Source organism: Puma concolor, chromosome B4 (genome assembly GCF_028749965.1).
Source record: "Puma concolor isolate L17-30 chromosome B4, mPumCon1.1.hap2, whole genome shotgun sequence".
NCBI lineage: Eukaryota > Metazoa > Chordata > Mammalia > Carnivora > Felidae > Puma > Puma concolor.
In genome coordinates, this window is record NC_141673.1 from 33,476,837 (window position 1) to 33,496,374 (window position 19,538).

A 19,538-nucleotide genomic window follows, 5' to 3' on the forward strand; every position below is an offset into this window, starting at 1 on the left:
TTGCAAATCATTTCTAAAGTCATCATGCCCATAATGATTTTAAGTTCCTCAATGTATCACAGCTGCAAATATATGATAATAATTCTCTAAATGTTTGTTCCGATTTCCAATCAGCAAGCTAAATCACACAAATGTTTTTCTTTTTCTTTTCTTTTCTTTTTTTTTTTTTAAATCTTAGATATACTGTTTTGGAAGCAATGGTTTTAGGACATAGTTGAACAGCATCAGTGGGTACTACCTTAAGAATTTACTGTTGTAATTTTCAAATTACTCCTTTCTGAGCCTTATTTTTCTCATGTGTAAAATGGAGAATAGTAATGCCCTCTTCACTATTCTGATGAAAGAATTGAATAAAGAAATGTTAGTGGAAAATTTTATGAAAGCAAATGTTATATAATAAGCAAGCTAATAGTTCAGTGATAAAAACCTTTAAAAAAACAGTATGTAGGGGCTTCTTCCTCCACACCCTACCTCTATAAGTAGCATGATGAGATTAGTCATCTGTGTTCATAGAAGAATAATATATATATACATATATATACACATATATATGTATATATACACATGTATATATATATATACATATATATACATATATATACATGTGTATATATATATACACATATCTGTAGTAATCTGAATTATAATAAAAGTCTTTAAATCGCTCTGAAATTTACAAATATGAATAAGTGTTCAGCATCCAAACTTTTAGGTTCTTTTAATTTAAAGATGTTACTTAATAAGACTCAGGAATACATAGAATTTTATCCTTGTAGTGTATCTAAATTTTTACTTGCTTCTGGAAACAGTTATAAATTATCATAATTTGTCACTTTTAGAAATTGATAAAATCATAATTTGTACATTCATAAACTGTTTTGTGGTAGTTGTTTAATTTGTATGATGAAAAATAAACTATCAAATATAAAAAAGAAAACCCTCTGATGCAATCATATCATCTTTTTTTAAATGGTGGCATTGCCAATAACTGTTAGCCAGGCTTTATGCACATGGGAAGCAAGACAAAGATTACACTTTCATGTAGTTGTAAGAAAATATTGCTGAGATTGTTGTAAGTAGTACAATTTGAGGCTGCATTTTTCATTGAGGCTTATCATTTTGATCTAGTGTTCACATTTTTCTTGGTAATAGGAATATGCCACTCATAGTTATAATCATTCAATGCTCCCATTAAATTGAATGTTTAAAAATAAGAAAGGGGCGCCTCGGTGGCTCAGTCGGTTGAGCACCTGTCTTCAGCTCAGGTCATGATCTCACCGTTTGTGGGTTCAAGCCCCGCGTCAGGCTATGTGCTGACAGCTCAGAGCCTGGATGGAGCCTGCTTCAGATTCTGTGTCTTCCTCTCTCTCTCTCTCTGTCCCTCCCCTGCTCATACTCTGTCAGTCTCTCTCTCAAAAAATTAATAAGCATTAAAAAAAAATTAAAAATAAGAAAAAAAAGCCCAGGTTGTGTGACGCCTTCATTGGTCCCATAAAAATTAAAGGATGTGACTGAATCTGGACCCCTTTGAAGGTTTGGGCAAAGGCACAGTGGAATATTTAACGTGATTTAGAAATGCAGCACAGTTGGTCTCAGACTCTAGGGTATTTTATAGGCATTATTGATGTGGCTTTTGCACAAAGTAGAGGTGTGGAATATTCACTTGACTTTTATCAAATAGTGAATGAAAGACACTTAGAAACACTGATATCTCATTCACATGTAAATAATGAGCTGAATATTGTCAAATTTAGAAATGAAGACATACAGATGCAAGTCAATTTATTTATCAGACAATGTCATCTTGATTGATTGAGATTTTTAAGTCTGAGCTGTACCTTCAGACCCAAGGGTCTTGACATAGTCATCAAGTTGACACTCACAAATTCATAGTTTCTTTAAGGATATTAATCTCAGCATTGAATAGAGAAAACCAAGTAGCAAATATTGAAAGTAGAAACATAACTGGTCTGTTTGGAAAAAGTCCATCAGGGTAACAGTGACTAGATTCAACATGCAAGTGCCATCATGATGAATGTTTACAACACTTTTTTGAGAGCCAATTATACTGTTTTTTTTTTTTTTTGTGTGCAGAGACTGGAGATCAGCCAGATCAGTTATATGCACAAAGCCGCTTTGGATCTGTCTTTTCAAACAAGAGCTGCAGAAAACGTTAGAGCAAGGTTGACGCTTTATTCCACTCTGGTAAGAGAAGCTTTCTTTTTCTTTGCTATGGTGAAAGTTTGATAAGAAATCCTTTTACATCATAATGTGGTCACGGAGAAGAGACGCTGTTCTATGTTACAAGTCATAAAATGTTTTCTTTTGAACTACTTTTTCAGAATGCTTTTTGTCTGTATGTTATAGCAAAATAAAACAAACACTGAGTCATATTGTACATGTTAAGTTTGTATTTGAGGTAGAAGAGTCTTAAGGTATTCTTCTGCTGAGTGAAATGTGGTGTTATTTCATGTTTTATGCCACTGGTCAGGACAAAGGGGTAAAAGTATCAGGATTTTTCTGATACCACGGCTGAGAGTGAATCCATGTTTTTAAGTTTCCCCTGACCAATGATATTGTTAGTGTCCAGCAGCTCACCACCATAAAGCTTCAAGAGCCCAACAAGATCTGGCTTCTGGGTTTACTTGCAGATATTTCTGATCACCCTAATCTTTCATTTTAAAAACTGGAAAATCTGGAGATAGTATTCTGGGTGAGTTTGTCTGCACACTGCTTTTGTCACTTTAGCTCTAAACAATGTAACTGTACACATACGTACAAAATACACGATTTTGTTTGTCACATAAATTTCTTTGACCTGTAATGTGCCTCAATATTTGCACAAAAATCTCTACATGTTACAAACTCCATCTGAATTCGTATCTGTCTACAATAGCAAGAAATAGTTGTGTAGATATATAGATATTAATAGATACATACACACACATAACTATACACAAATATTTCACATGTACACAATTCATTTGAGATAATAGCAGATTTATACATTATAGCAGTTTCTAACTGGAAGTTGCATTTGTATAACTCCTCATCCTCTTGGTAAGCATTTGTTCAGAAAACAATGATATAAATATTGAAAGGACTATGACTAATCAGCCACATTTAAAGCTAAATCTGTTTTTTAAGTGTACTTGTCTGTAGTTTCTTCTTTTTTTGAGTAATTCAATTACATTTGCAATTTAATATATAACCATGAGATTTTATTCTAAACATTTTTAGGGATTTACCTCAGAGTAGTATTCCCAGATTCAAAGATACAAGCAACTGGCAATGTCAGTCAAATGGGTCACTAATAAATATTCATTCTCGTTTGATCATTTTAATAAGTATTTGTTGACAATCTATCTGGTTAAATGTTTCAGTGAGAGGAAAACTGTAATTTATAAAAGAAATGGGACATAGGATATCTGTGAAGATTTAATGATAATTCAGTAAATGTGCTTGAAAATAACTAATTTATATTATAGTTTTGGCTAAGGACAAATAGGTGAGTACTTTATATAGTCAGGAACAACCAGGGACAACAATAAATGCGATGAGAATTATTTTTTTTCAGATTTAAAAATAGTTCAACTTTTAATGTATGATCCTAAACAACTGTCGCAATGCCATTTTTCCCTTCTTTTAAACTATGTGTGCATTTAATACAACTCATTTCAAGTACTTGAGCTATGTACATTATACTGAAAGCAATAGAGACAGCCCTGCCCCTGAAAGAGATTCTCGTTTAAGGGGAACTGAGGCAAAAAAATAATAATAGTAATAAATAAAGAACAATTATATCACCAAGAGTCCATAGAGTAAAGTAAAAAAAAAAAAAAAAAAAAAAAAAAAAAAAAAGAAAGAAAGAAAGAAAAGAAAAGGTCAGTCAGTATTCCATGGTTTTTGCCCTCTTAAAGAGTGTCTTTTGCCTGTAGGTGCATGCAGCCAGCAAAACAGCAAAGTTCCCCAATTCTCTTACTTTGTATCTTTCCCAATCTTGAAGTAAATTGCAGATGTACAAAATCCTTCTAAGACAACAACCACATTTAATGGCACATATAACCATTTTCATTTCTACCTTTGCTGTTAGACACTGCAATTATTATCACACTTACACACACACACACGTACACACACCCTATTCAGAAGACAGGAAAGAGAGGGAAGTAGAGATAGCACCTTCACCCTCTGATGAGTATGGCACAGTAGGATCTCCTAGAATTTTCTTCTTTGAAGCCTTTCCTTTTAGTGTTCATGCCCAAGAACACCGCTGTTTCTATTGTCTCCTATGTAGGTTCCATGTGCCCTTCATGGCTCAGAGTAAAGGGCACTTTACATCACCATATCTGCCCCACAAGCCTCGTGCACACTCCAGGTGAAATTATTCCATCCTGGAACATTCTTATCTTTATCATTGCGGGAAAGACCGAAGTGTATGAATAGCATGCAAATTCAGTGCTTCATAATCTCAAAGACTATGAGACACCTTTGTTACATATTCTCTCCTTCCCCACACTGTTTGAGAAGTCTGCTTTTTAGAAAGTTATATTTTTAGAAGACTATATTTTATTGCTTTTTAAATTGTCTGCTTTCTTTGGTCTCCTGTTTTTTTTTTTTTTTTTTTTTTTTTTTTTTTTTTTTTACAGCTGATAATCTTGTACCTCATTTCATTGAGAAAATAGAATCGTCTGGCAGGTTCTCCCACATTCTTTTGCTTCTAAATCTAAAAAGCTTACCTCAATCTGTATCTATTTCTCTCTTCTTTCCACCTTTGGTAGTGGGAGGAAGCACCTGAACTTTTACAATGTTCAGACTTTTATTTTTTATTTTTTTTAAATTTTTAAATTTTTTTTATGTTTATTCGTTTTTGAAAGACAGAGACAGAGCACAAGCAGGGGTGGGGCGGAGAGAGAGGGGGATACAGAATCTGAAGCAGGCTCCATGCTCTGAGCTGTCAGCACAGAGCCCAACGCGGGGCTCGAACACATGAACATGAGATCATGACCTGAGCCGAAGTTGGACACTCAACCCACTGAGCCACCCAGGCGCCCCTTCAGTCTTTTCTTCTGACTTCTCAGGTATCTATTTCAGTCTATAAAATTTTCATTTATGATCTTCTATTCTGTTTTCTTTGTAAACTCTGTCCCATTGGAATTCTCTGTGTTCACTACACATATTTACCCTTTATGTCTGAGATACCACATTCCCCTCTAGAGGTCGTCCTTGTTTCTGCCCAAAGACTTTTCTCCCCCCAGGCACCATTTTCATGACTTTATCTTCAGTTCTTTCCAATGTTCCTCCATCTTCATGTGTCTTCCAAACTTTCTCAGGTATCCCCTTGACTCTCTTGTTAATAAATCCACTGGACACTTTTCAGTTCTCATCTTGGCTTCCCACCATTTCTTTCTAAACTTACTTAGTCCATTCACCCCACCCTGCTTTATTCCAGAGTATATCATAAGAACAGTACTCTAGGTAACACACTTTGGGAAATAAGCATGTATTAATCACTTAGACTTTGGAAAATAGGCTTAAATCTATGATTTAATGGCATTAACTTCTGAAAATGTACATATGTGAATATTTACCCTAACTCAAAAGATAGTAAGATTACATATAATTAATATATCTGATCATGTCATTTCCTTGTTTAAAAGCACAAATTATTTCTCATCACTCTTGGAATGAAATCAAAATTTCTTACTATAAATTCTCAATTCTGCTTGATCTTGCTATGGTCATCTCTGCCATCCCATCTACAGCATTTCTTCATGCTTGCTGTGCTCCAGCCACATGGGTATCTTTGCTAATCCTAGAGTACACCAAGAATGAGCTTGCCATAGGATATTTACTTTGCTATTTCCTCTACCAGGAACATCATTCCTCCAGATATCCTCATGGATTACTCTCCCATTGTATATATTCAGTTCAAATATCACCTCCTCAGAAAGCCTGGTGCATCTTTCCCCTCCTGTGGACACTCTGTATTCTGAGACTCCCCTTTTCCTTCTTATAGTATACAACTACTTGATATTTTATTTACTTACTTGCTTTATTTTTCTCTCCTAGACTAAGAGAGACTAAGTTTAACACTGTGTGGGAAGTGCGTGGTATCTTCAAGAAAACCATTATGATTATACTAGCTTGATTACCCTCGCTATTCATTTTTGGAATTGTCTGTTATGTAATTATTGCAATGTGAGGAGCATGTAACATGACTTACTTAACCATAACACCGTATGGCCAGCACACACACACACACACACACACACACACACACACACACACAATATGACATTTACTTATAAAGGTACAAAAATTGAGATTTGTTTTTTCTTCACCAATTCACATGGCTTTTTGTGAGAAAATACTCTGTACATGACAAGAATGATTAAACTTGATCCCTATGAAATTTCCTTAGGGAATCTGTTCTCATTCGTTCCTTTCTATTACTCAAACAAAGCTAGTGAATAAGGCCATGAGGTCTTATGTTTGACAATTGTTGTTTTAATTCTGCCACCACTCCTCCTTATTGTTTGTGAATTTAGACAAAAAATATAAGCTTTCCATCAAGATAATAAAAATAACATTTCTATCACTATAAAATGATTCAGATTAAATATGAAAAAAATATATGTAACACTTATAGAATGCCTAGCACACATTACTATGAACAGGTTAGTTGTTACTTTTTTTAATGTTTATTTATTTATTCTGACAGAGAGAGAGGGAGAGAGAGAGAGAGAGAGAGGGAGAGGGAGAGAGAGAGAGAACATGCACGTGTACATATAAGCAAGGGAGGGGCAGAGAGAATTCCAAGCAGGATCTGCACTGTCAGTGCAGAGCCCATGTGGGGTTCAATCTCAAAAACTGTGAGCTCATGACCTGAGCCAAAATTAAGAGTCAGATGTTTAACTGACTGAGCAACCCAGGCACCCCATGTCATTATTATTTTGAGATATTTTTAGACTTCAGGTATCCCCTGACAATTATCTTTATGTGAAAATGCTCAGAAGTCAGCCATACTTTCTTCCACTTCTGGTACTTCTGTTAGGTCACCATTGCACTAACAGTTTTGCACTCTGGTTTTAACAGGCATCATTCCCTCTTCAATCTGTCCCTAAATATTGATATATTCCTTTTCTCTGTCACATATGACTGACACCATGCTATATAATCAATACTGAGTTCTAGAATTTCTTGTTCTCAAAGTATCTCCTGATTCATCTTTTCCATGTACATTGTTTTACCCTGATAAGTAATTTTGCAAATATCTCTCATCTAAATTGTTGAAAAGTCACTAATCTATTTTTATGTGTTTGCCCCTATCAAGTCATTCAACTTAAGCACTATCCGACCACATGCACTTCCTCAAAGGAATTTCACTAAACCTCCATTTTGCAGTAATTTAAATGCAGTAGGTGGGTGAAAATCCTAATTTTAGTATCTCTGGTTTTTATCAAATTATTTGTAATTGATTCCTACAGTCAGTGTCATGTTAGAATTTGTCATCTCTGCTCCACATAGCTCAACCTACTTTCAGTAACAGCAAGCTAGCCAGAATCTACCCTTTTCTTCTTATGGTAGAAGTGTGAGTGAGTAAGCCCAAGAGCTTCTCTAGCCTTCTCAAGCTGCAACAATAGCCACTAGCGTCGCATTGGCCAAAGCAAGTCACGTGACTAAGCCTAAAGTCAAGAGGAGTGAAAGTATCTTCCGTCTGTGGATATGAGAGAAGGAGAAGATCTGTGTTTTCAAATAATAATCTAATTTATGCCTGCTATCTAAAGAAATGCTCAGAGATTGTATTATTATTATTTTATTGTTATAAAAGAGATTGCATATCAATTATAGCAAATATATAACAATCTGAAAATCTTATGTGAAAAAATTAAAAGAGCCACTATTAATATATTAGCTAGACTGAAATTTTCAAGTTATATATTATAGTAATAATCACATATTGAGTGAAAATATGTTGTCAATAAATGTTACACATATATTTTCAGTATACTTTTAATTCACATGAAGTTCGTTTTGAAGTATAGAAAATTAAATGTTTTCTTCAATTATAGTAATATAATTATATCTTTTTTTTTTTTTTTTTTTTTTTAAATTTTTTTCCAACGTTTATTTATTTTTGGGACAGAGAGAGACAGAGCATGAACGGGGGAGGGGCAGAGAGAGAGGGAGACACAGAGTCGGAAACAGGCTCCAGGCTCTGAGCCATCAGCCCAGAGCCCGACGCGGGGCTCGAACTCACGGACCGCGAGATCGCGACCTGGCTGAAGTCGGGCGCTTAACCGACTGCGCCACCCAGGCGCCCCTATAATTATATCTTAAAATCAATTTTTTTTGTTTTGAGTTTTTTGTTTTGTTTTTATTTATTTTTTTATTATTTTTTTCAGTATATGAAATTTATTGACAAATTGGTTTCCATACAACACCCAGTGCTCATTCCAAAAGGTGCCCTCCTCAATACCCATCACCCACCCTCCCCTCCCTCCCACCCCCCCATCAACCCTCAGTTTGTTCTCAGTTTTTAAGAGTCTCTTATGCTTTGGCTCTCTCCCACTCTAACCTCTTTTTTTTTTTTTTTTTTTTTTTTCCTACCGGACCTCATTGAAAAGGACTTTCTTAACTCCAGTCAGCTCCTTCAGGGTGTTTGCATCATTTTGTGATTTTCCTGTAACACTTTAAGTTACTTTCAATTATTTTGCTGAACTTTTTGAAGTGAAGAGTAATTCATTTTCCAAAGACTTAATTTTTCCTCATATTTTAAACATATATCTTCTGTGAATATTTCACTTCCCAGATATTAAGCACAGAATATAATTAATTGAGAAACAATCCTTTAGAAAAGATAGAATATTATTAAAACACAGCACAATTTGTAAGATGATTCATGTATGCAGAGAGTTGCATACCTGGGTATACAAAATTTTTAACTTTATCACAAAGTTAACCTATGACTTTTCCTACTGACAGGGTAATATTTACTGTGATTTGTAATTAATTTATTTATGTTTTTCTAAGCATATATGTTTTAATACTGGCACATTTTATTTCAAATTTTAAAAAGTAATAGCAAATAATAAAATTAAAAAACTGAAATATAACATAACATGTATTTTGCTCCAATTCATGGAATATATAATTCAATTCATGACCAAGCTAGATTTATAATTTGAAAAACATATTATTGAAAAATAAATGATATAATGCCCTCTGCATTTCTTGGTACAGTCTTTATTGTAAAGTCTAGATTGTCTGATATAAGTATGGTTACTCTGGCTTTCTTTTGTTGACCATTAGCATGATAGATGGTTCTCCATCCCCTTATTTTCAATCTGATGGTGTCTTTCGGTCTAAAGTGCGTCTCTTGTAAACATCATATAGATGGATCTTATTTTCTTATCCATTCTGCTACCCTACGTCTTTTGATTGGAGCATTGAGTCCATTGACATTTAGAGTGAGTACTGAAAGATATGAATTTATTTATGAATTATTATGATACTTGTAGAGCTGGAGTTTCTGGTAGTATTCTCTGGTCCTTCCTAATCTTTGTTGCTTTTGAGATATCTATATCTATATCTATATCTATCTCTATATCTATAATCTATATAGATATAGAGATAGATATAGATATAGATATAGATATATAGATATATATAGATAGATATAGATATAGATATAGATATATAGATATAGATATATCTATAGATATATATCTATAGATATAGATATATATTTCCCCCATCTTTTCTCCTCTCAGTGAGTCCCCCTTAAAATTTCTTACAGGGCTGGTTTAGTGGTCACAAACTCCTTTAATTTTTGTTTGTCTGGGAAACTTTTTATCTCTCCTTCTATTTTAAATGACAGCCTTGCTGGATAAAGAATTATTGACTGCATATTTTTCTGATTCAGAACACTGAATATATCCTGCCACTCCTTTCTGGCCTGCCAAATTTCTGTGGATAGGTCTGCTGCAAACCAGATCTGTCTTCCCTTTTAGGTTAGGGACTTTTTTTCTCTTCCTGTTTTCATGATTCTCTCCTTGCCTGAGTATTTTGTGAATTTGACTATGATATGCCTTGTTGATGGTCGGTTTTTGTTGAATCTAATGGTAATCTAATGCAATGATCTATGTTTATATCTCTTTTAAGTGTAAAGCATTTGGACCAATTTATCTTGGTTACCTCAAACTCTAATTCATATATTTATGAGTGGTTTTTCAGGTTATACTTGGTAGAAAAATAAATAATTTGATGTACTTAGTGTACAACAGAATTTAAGATTGCTGTCAACTTGAAATAATACACACATACATATATAATAAATTAACAGATTGATAGGTAAATAGATGATAGGTAGATGATGGATGGATATATTAGATAGACAAATGATAGATAGATAGATAAAGATATTTTACATTAGATATATTTTTGATAAAATGTCACTGATTTTATACCCTGAAAAGTAAATGACTATATGAAGAATATCACCTCCTTTATTGTTCCTCAGATTAGATTTGCTGATAAATGAAAAGATTCAGAATTTTTTAGTATCAGGATCTTGATGCCTAGTTCTTTACTGCACCAAGCTAATGGGACTTCACAGCACTTTTGTGAATAACCCAGCAATGAAAGTGAGCCCTAACCTTCAGAGATTCTTTTCTGTTATGTACCCTGGGCCTACTCTCTGCAGATGCATGTCTAAGAACAAGGACATTAGAATGAGACAACCATAGTTCAAAAGCAAGTTCCATCACCCACCAGTTGTAAAAACTTGAGCGATTAATCTAACCTCTATACACCTTCATTTCCTTATCTCTAACATGGAGATAATAACATCTATTTTATAGTATTAAATGAGATAATCTAGATAAATAATTCAGTCTTGAATTACATATAATACATGCATTTCACATTTCTATAACCTGATATAAAGTAATTTGTCACAGAGATTTTATACTATATTAGCTTTTAAATATTCTATGTGAATGAAAAGGCTCACCTTTTGTGACATTTCAGAAAACATATGGTGATCAGATATTTTACTTCCACTAATATAAATGGAACAGAATTATCTATTATTGGACAACTACAAATATGACTAGTAAGGATATGAAAACTTCCCTTCCTGAATGTATAGGAGGGTCTGAAAATGCACAAGGGCATACGTGTATGTGTGTGTGTGCAAGGGGTTAGGAAAATAACAAAAATATTTCCATAATTGAAAAGAATGCTTGAGTCATTCAAATACAGGTTCTGTGATACTAAAAACTTTATTTTTGAGGGGACAGAAAGTGAAAAGCAGACAATATATGTTTTAAAATGTTAAAACATTTATAACTGTATTAATGTAGCATTATAATGATAGTGTAGAGAGTACTCCATACCTCTCCAGTAACTAGATAGTCAAAGTCAGGACTTTCTGTATTAAATATATCCATTAATGGTCTATATCCTACCACAAAGAAATGTAGAATGGGAACATCAGAATTGCACTCTAAAGGAAGAGGGTGGCCTCTCTTTACAAAATACAACCCTCTTTTTTCCAAAATTTTATAGAATAAAGCTATAAGAATAGTATCCTAAACCTGTGAATGCCTTTCTTCAGTGCTCTTGCACCTGTTAGCTGACATTAATTAGCAAGGCATAGACTCATTACATATGGACAGTTCTTTGCATATCAATTATTCCTCAATAAAGCTATTTTTAAAAATAAAGTGTGGACACTTGAATAGAAGTACAATGTAGGAAAGTCAGAGAAACATACTTACATGTGGTTTCTCATTATAGCTTTGAGAAGTAGACATGCCTCCATATAGTACTACAGGGGTTAATTAGGAGCAGGGGCTTGGTTCCAGAACCATTTCTGCCATAGGTTAGCCATATAACCCCTGGAAAGTTGCCTAACATTCCTAGGACTTTGTTTCCTTATCTGTACAAGGTCAGTAATACTTATTAATTCTACATAAGATTTTATACTTTATATGTGAAATTTAACTGAGATGGCATATTTATTTAGTATAGTGTCTTATACCTTACAAATGATCAATACATGATAATTATTAGAATGTTATTATGATGATGTATTTCTTTTCCTAATGTTCTATCTAACAATAAAGCAGCAGGCTTATGAGCCAGTGGGTGAAGGAATGGCAACATAAGATTTTCCCTTTTTTTAAATGAAAACATTCACTAATGATCTTAGGACAGTGCTGAAATAGAAAATACCCAGAAAGTCATCGACTGTGATGGACTACATATTTAGAATTGTCAGGGGCAGATGCCATAAGGTATTGCTTATCTAGGTGACTATCTAATAATAGGTGGTGTCTCTCTAATACTGATGAAATAGTTTTAAAATGAAATGTCCTGGGGCGCCTGGGTGGCGCAGTCGGTTAAGCATCCGACTTCAGCCAGGTCACGATCTCACGGTCCATGAGTTCGAGCCCCGCGTCAGGCTCTGGGCTGATGGCTCAGAGCCTGGAGCCTGTTTCCGATACTGTGTCTCCCTCTCTCTCTCTGCTCCTCCCCCGTTCATGCTCTGTCACTCTCTGTCCCAAAAATAAATAAAAAACGTTGAAAAAAAAATTTTAAATGAAATGTCCTCAAGATATTTAAATATTTATATTGCATTTACATAGATTCTATTATGGAAAGAGGAAAAAGTTTTACATTTTTATTTCTTTAAGATAAAATATGTACTGAGTATACCATGGAACAAAGTATATAGTTATTGATATAAGTGTTGATTTTTATTATTGCTATTATTAATTTAATCAACACTTTTAAACATTATTTTTAATGTTTATTTACTTTTGAGAAAGAGAGAGAACTCATGAGTGGGGAGGGGCAGAGAAAGGGGGAGACACAGAATCTGTGCAAGCTCCAGGCTCAGAGGTGTCAGCACAGAGCCCAACGCGGGGCTTGAACTCACAAACCGTGAGATCATGACCTGAGCCTAAGTTGGACGCTTACCCGACTGAGCCATCCAGTTGCCCCTAATCAACACTCTTTAAGCAGAGACAGAAAGGAATTTTGTAAGGTCTCCCTATAATCAGAAGGAAGCTTTGTTACACAAAAGCAAGTTTGATACCGATCCATTTGGAAAAAAAACCCAATTTATTAGTGAAACTGTATGTATGTGATACTCAATATTTTCATTGGAAAAGGAATCATTATGTAATTTGTTTGTGGGTTGATGCAAGGCACTCTACACCTTGAAGCAGAAAGGTGAGAGAATGGACCCAGTGCTAACACTTGTCACTGTCAGTATGCACATTGTCAAACGCAAGTGTAATATGTACATCTTAGATTTGAAAATAGCAAGCCAGTATATGTATTTCTCATTCATCTTAAATTATGATGAAAATATGCATAATGTGTACACCAAAAGATTTGGAGCCACTACTTTGCTGCCTTGGCTTAAGTTCAGGTTCTATCACTAATGATTTATGTATCTTTGAACAAGTTACTTTAGTTCTCTGTGCCTCAGACTTTTCATCTATAAAAAAGATATTATAATAGTACCTACTTCACTGAGTTGTTATAATAATGAAAAGATTAAGAAACGTGTTCTTAGTGCCTGGCATAAAGACATTAAGCTCTCTATAGGTGTTTTTAAAAAATTTTTTTTTCAACGTTTATTTATTTTTGGGACAGAGAGAGACAGAGCATGAACGGGGGAGGGGCAGAGAGAGAGGGAGACACAGAATCGGAAACAGGCTCCAGGCTCTGAGCCATCAGCCCACAGCCTGACGCGGGGCTCGAACTCACGGACCGCGAGATCGTGACCTGGTTGAAGTCGGACGCTTAACCGACTGCGCCACCCAGGCGCCCCTCTCTATAGGTGTTTTTAATGATGATGATGATAACGTTCATGCCCAGCTAATCCTCACTCATTAAGGCTTCAGAGACTGAGCAGATATTGCCTAGAACACTCATCCATTTCTCAGTGTGGTCAAATTACTCTGGTAAATCAATCAGAGAAGAGGTATGCTGAAAAACTAACCATTTAATATAACAACAACAGCAGCAGCAGCAATACTATATACAACACTATAGTCCCAAACTCTCTTTACATATAAAGGAAAAGTATGTACTGAATTTTACCCCAAAGTAAAACAGAATGCTATGCACAACCTAAGAGAAGTTCTAACCAACCGGAGAAAGAATAGTATACCTCCTGTGATTGCCTCAGGAAAATGTGGGCAAAAGCTAATGATAAGGGTTACTATAAGAAGCACTATTTTTATTCCCCTTTTACAGATGAGAAAATAAAGATTTTAAGGATGTTAACGTAATAGAGATGGTCTGGAACCCACGTTTTTCTGACTTAAATCCAGTGTCCTAACGCTTATTTACTTCTGTGTTTTATTATATATGTCAATTAACCAAAATATCTGAACTGTAATAAGAAAACCTTTACTTGTCATGTCTTACATGCTAACACAAATATTCAGATCAGGGGCGCCTGGGTGGCGCAGTCGGTTAAGCGTCCGACTACAGCCAGGTCACGATCTCGCGGTCAGTGAGTTCGAGCCCCGCGTCAGGCTCTGGGCTGATGGCTCGGAGCCTGGAGCCTGTTTCCGATTCTGTGTCTCCCTCTCTCTCTGCCCCTCCCCCGTTCATGCTCTGTCTCTCTCTGTCCCAAAAATAAATAAATGTTGAAAAAAAAATATTCAGATCAATTTTTCATAATTTGCTGATCTATACTAATAATTTTATTTTTTAATTTTTAATGTTTATTTTTTGAGACAGAGAGAGACAGAGACAGAGCATGAGAGGGGGAGGGGCAGAGAGAGAGGGAGACACAGAATCCTAAGCAGGCTCCAGGCTCTGAGTTGTCAGCACAGAGCCCAATGCCGGGCTCAAACTCCCAAACCATGAGACCATGACCTGAGCCAAAATTGGACACTTCACCAACTGAGCCACCCAGATGCCTTGAATTTTGATTTTGATATAATTTGAGTGGAAGTAAAAGGTTTATTTCCAGAAAGCATAGGTCTACTTATTTTCCTTTTGCTCTAAATCTTTGACATTTTTCTAAGTATCTGTCTTGCAACTATCTGTCTTGCTTAATGAATGATTCTACGTGGACACATACTTACAATGAAGGTCCTCATATTGACTCTCCCAATATTGAGGAGGGAGAGAGTGCTAATCCTAAGGTGAAGAATCATGCTGATAAGTTTCAATACATTTAGGGATGGATATTTTAATACATAATGACTTGCATTTCCCTACTTTTTACTCTCAATCCTTTCTAATTTGAGGCATTTTCAGACTCATTAAACTTGTATTTCTATTATAATGCAATTCAATTACAGCATGCTATTCCCAATCTACGCATGCAAGTATACATACATGCACACACATATGCACACATGTACTCAGTAGTGGAAGATATCATATAGTTGATAGCCAAATTCTTAGTTGTTCCATTACAGAAAATTCCATTCATGTCTGTAGAACTGAAAGAAAAAATATGGTAGCCATATGTTTTCTGAAACTTCCAAAAGACTTTTTTTTTAAATTTAAACAGAATATTTACAGGCAGACATAATGTTAAAATTCTCACTTAAATTTTTTTTTATTTCAGGTTAAATTCCAGTAATAATATTTCTTTAAAGCTTTTAAAGCATTTCAAATTTAATATTATTTTATTTGCTTCACCCTGCCTATACAATGCAGTAAAAAATAATATTTTGGCACTAATAGAAAATTTTTTATGGCCTTAAAACATTTATTAACCAATGTAGTGAAGGTAGGAATAATTTACATTCAAACAAACTTTGTATAGGCAAAGAATTGCAAAGGAAATCTCAAAGATTTTCTATTTCTTCCTGCATCTTTCTTACAGCTGTGTGCAAAGAGACCACTTTATTCTGATGTTTTTGCAGATTACTTTCTGCCTGTTGTCCATTTTTCTCCCTACACTGCCCAACAAAATGAATAGGTGATAGCTCTCAGCATTTGACACTGGTGGGAAAGATTAGCAGGAATGTTGACTTTGACAAATCAGATATATTAAGCCTTTGCTGGAGGGACCTACTGCAGAAAAGCTGGTTTGTCATTATAGCCAAGATGCTGTTTATTTTTTTTTCCCAAAACAAATAAACACTTTTCATAATAGTGTATTAAAATGGAACCTAATTGCCTGCACATCTAAATTTTAAATTATTTTGCAATACCTCATTTAGTTTTGTAACATTAGCCAAAACATTGACCCATATCACTTTATAAAGAGAAAGTACGGATTTTATGTTTCATTTCAATTGAGAATTACTATGGGCATAAATATTGATTTTAAAATACTACCTCTTTGACACATAAGTTGCTTGTTGGCCAGGAGATTTAAACTTCATTGCAGCCTTATGACCAGAGCTATTGGTATGTTTGTGTTTTCATATGCTATAGCAATTTTTAAGATTGTCGAGAGTTGAAAAATATTTTTCCAAATGTGTGTTGATATTCTTTTAACTGAGCTGTAAGTTTTGAAAAGAAATTGGTTTCTCTTAAGTTCCATTTTTAATGGTTAAGGCAGCTAGCTAGGGATCCTTACAATTCCAAGGGGCTGAACATTAGCTGTATATCTGCTGATAGAATTGTTGTGCTTCGGTTAACTGTGTTTAAGCCAGCATGAGAGTGGAATAAAAGAGGGATAGAGATGGTGGAAATGCACATTTGTGTAGAAGTGTGTTTGGGTGGTAAAGTGTTTAATATAAACTCTATCTCCATTTATCCAAGTGTTGTTTGTGGGTCCTTGACTCCTGGCTTTCTGTCATTTTGTACCATACTACCTCTTTGAAAGAAATCCTGATTCTAAGCCTTGATTCAAGAAAAATCAAAATCATATTTTATACTAAGCCATTAGTAAGTAACTTGGTTTCTCTTTCTGCGCTTAATTATTAATAGTGACTCATGAATCATTTACACATTAAGATTTGTGACTCCTACTCATGTTTCATATTTATACATTTTATATAAATTCTTGATTCTATGCCAGATATACTTACAGATGTTATATGGGATTTATATTTTTCTCCTTACATTTTAGATTTGGTCTTGATCCTAAAGGATTTGAAAAAATACAAGTTTTCTTGGTGAATTGTAAAATATGGATTTGTGGAATAATATCTTTCTGGAAGGTTATTCAGGATAAATTGCTATCTATAGTGGATAGATTTTGAGAACCAAATAAATGAGCCTCAGTGGAAGTCCGTACTTAAAGATTAATGATAGGTATGATAAATGTATTGAGGGCCTAATTTCTGGAAATCTAAATGTTGAAGTCACTATACCAGCCATGTTTAGAGTAATTATGTTAAACATAGACATGTTTTCATTTCTTTTTAATATAATTGAGCATCTGGTCATTAATACTAACACATAAAAATGCTTTCTTTTACTTCTACCATGTAGATATTCTCAAAAGAAGGGTAAAGAAGACCCAAGTTTAAGATATGTTGTATCCAAAAGAGCTCTTTAGGTTCTGACCCAAATTACATTCTGTTTGGTTTTCTCACTGTGAAAAAAATTTTTGAAATGTGTTCCAATTTGAAAGGATATTCAGAGCTTCAACCTAAATATGAGTTGGCTGTCATTCCGATTTTACCAGAAAAAAATTACCAAGTAAAGATCTATACATGGGCTTTTTTATAGTCAAATTATTCAAGTGGTAGGCCATATGGGATTAGATCATATTCCTAAACTAGAGGGATTTAAAATGCAAGTTGTTATACACCCTAAAGCACAATGTGGTTTGTAGAATATTGCCCATTTTTACATTATTTATTTCTAAGCATAGAGACTGGTCATGTATGGAATTTACCTAGATAGTGACTTTATATTATAACCTGCTAAAATGTGGCTCAGCCTATTTTGTAGTAATATAAATTTTGCTCAGATTTAGAGGATTTATGAATAGGCTTGCTACCTATGAATTAGCTTAAACAGTAAATCCTTGTAAAAGATATGTTTGTCAAAATCTACTTGAATAATACAGTTTTGTAACCAGACTTAAAATAGTTAACTTTTTAAAAAGTGGGGAAGGGAAGTTTATTGGCAAGTCCTTCACTAAAGGGAACATTGAACACAGTCATATTTATCTTCAATGTAGATAACTTCTTTTCTATCCTTTTTCTCCTCACATTCGCCTCTCTACCCAACAAGTACACACAAAATGGTCTCCACTCTCTTTTTTTCTGTGCTACCATAGAACTCAGTAAGTCAAAATTCACCCTCCTTCTCTCAATACCACCACAAACACCCCGCACACTATCACGACCATGCTGATGGCTTGAGGAAAACTGGCTAAGCTGAGAAAGTATTGATATGAATTTATATTTATAATTTTACAGTTACATATTTATATATTTATATATTTTGCATCTCTCTATATATTATGCAGAAGCTGGAAGAAAATCAGATTTCTTTTGTTACTTTTTAATATTACTGAGTTCAACATCTTGGAGTTTAAGATTTGAAAGGTAGGACTTTCAGCAGGAATTTTTTACTAGACCTGTGAAGTTTAAGAAATCCTCTTAATTTAGGTACAATAAATCTTACATTTATTCCTCCATATTTAGAAAATAATTACCTAATCATGAAGTCATGAGGTATGGAGAGAAAAATAATGTTATTTTGTTTTCCTAGTAATTCCTATGAATCTATTTGATTGAAACATACTATAGTAGGTGAAATATTTTGAAAATGCTTTGTTTTACAGTTCTGTAATATAAACCATTTTTTCAATAACCATAATAACTCCCCAAACTAGAGAAAGTTCTTAAAATTGTTCTGGGTGAAAAAAAAAAAAAAAAACAAGAACAGGATTTTTCTAGGAAGTTATTTCAGCAGAATATTTGACCTCAACCTTCTACCAGCGTTATTTTACAGAGTCATAAATGGTTTCTTGGCAAAATCCAATCAACTTCTTCAATTTTCTTCCTTTTCCCAGTTGTATTTACAATGTTTCTAATATTGTTTTCTACTTTATCTTACCTGAAACTTTACTGTTTTTTTTAAACTTTGTTTCCTCTTACTAGCTCTTCTTTCTATAATCTATTGCTGATGAGCTCAGTTTTATTCAGTATTCTCTAACACTAATTCATAATTAACTCTGAATTTTTTTGTACAAGAGTAATTATTCATTGCCTGTTTTATGAGAAATACTCAGTAATCCATCAACCACTCTGGCATAACCTAGACTTATATTTAAATATGTGTTATTTACAAATTATATGCTCTATAATGGAGATTCACTGTATCTCCAATTATTTCATAAGTAGGGTTGAAATGAGCATATTAATATCAGAGTATTTTATCAGTAGTATTTTGATATTGTTTGTACTGTTAAAAAATAAGAAAAGAAAATGAAATGATTGGATGTTCCTTAAATACATAGTTATGAAATGTACTCAAGAATGATAGCGATTAACCATAAAGATTCTGGGATGTGACTGGGCTCCAGCCCTGTCCCCAACTATTTCTTAGTTGTGTGATCTTGGACATGATACTCACGC

The 19,538-nt window shown here is 34.1% G+C and overlaps 1 protein-coding gene across 3 annotated transcripts in view; it reads left to right on the forward strand.

Moving 5' to 3' along the window:
- The window catches only part of MGAT4C (MGAT4 family member C), a 754,867-nt gene that overhangs the window by 337,933 nt on the left and 397,396 nt on the right, over nucleotides 1-19,538 (forward strand). For all 3 annotated transcript variants that reach the window (XM_086712708.1, XM_086712707.1, XM_086712709.1), the window contains one exon: nucleotides 2,095-2,205. The gene's annotated coding sequence lies outside the window, so the exon portion shown is untranslated. The remainder of the gene's footprint in view (nucleotides 1-2,094; nucleotides 2,206-19,538) is intronic.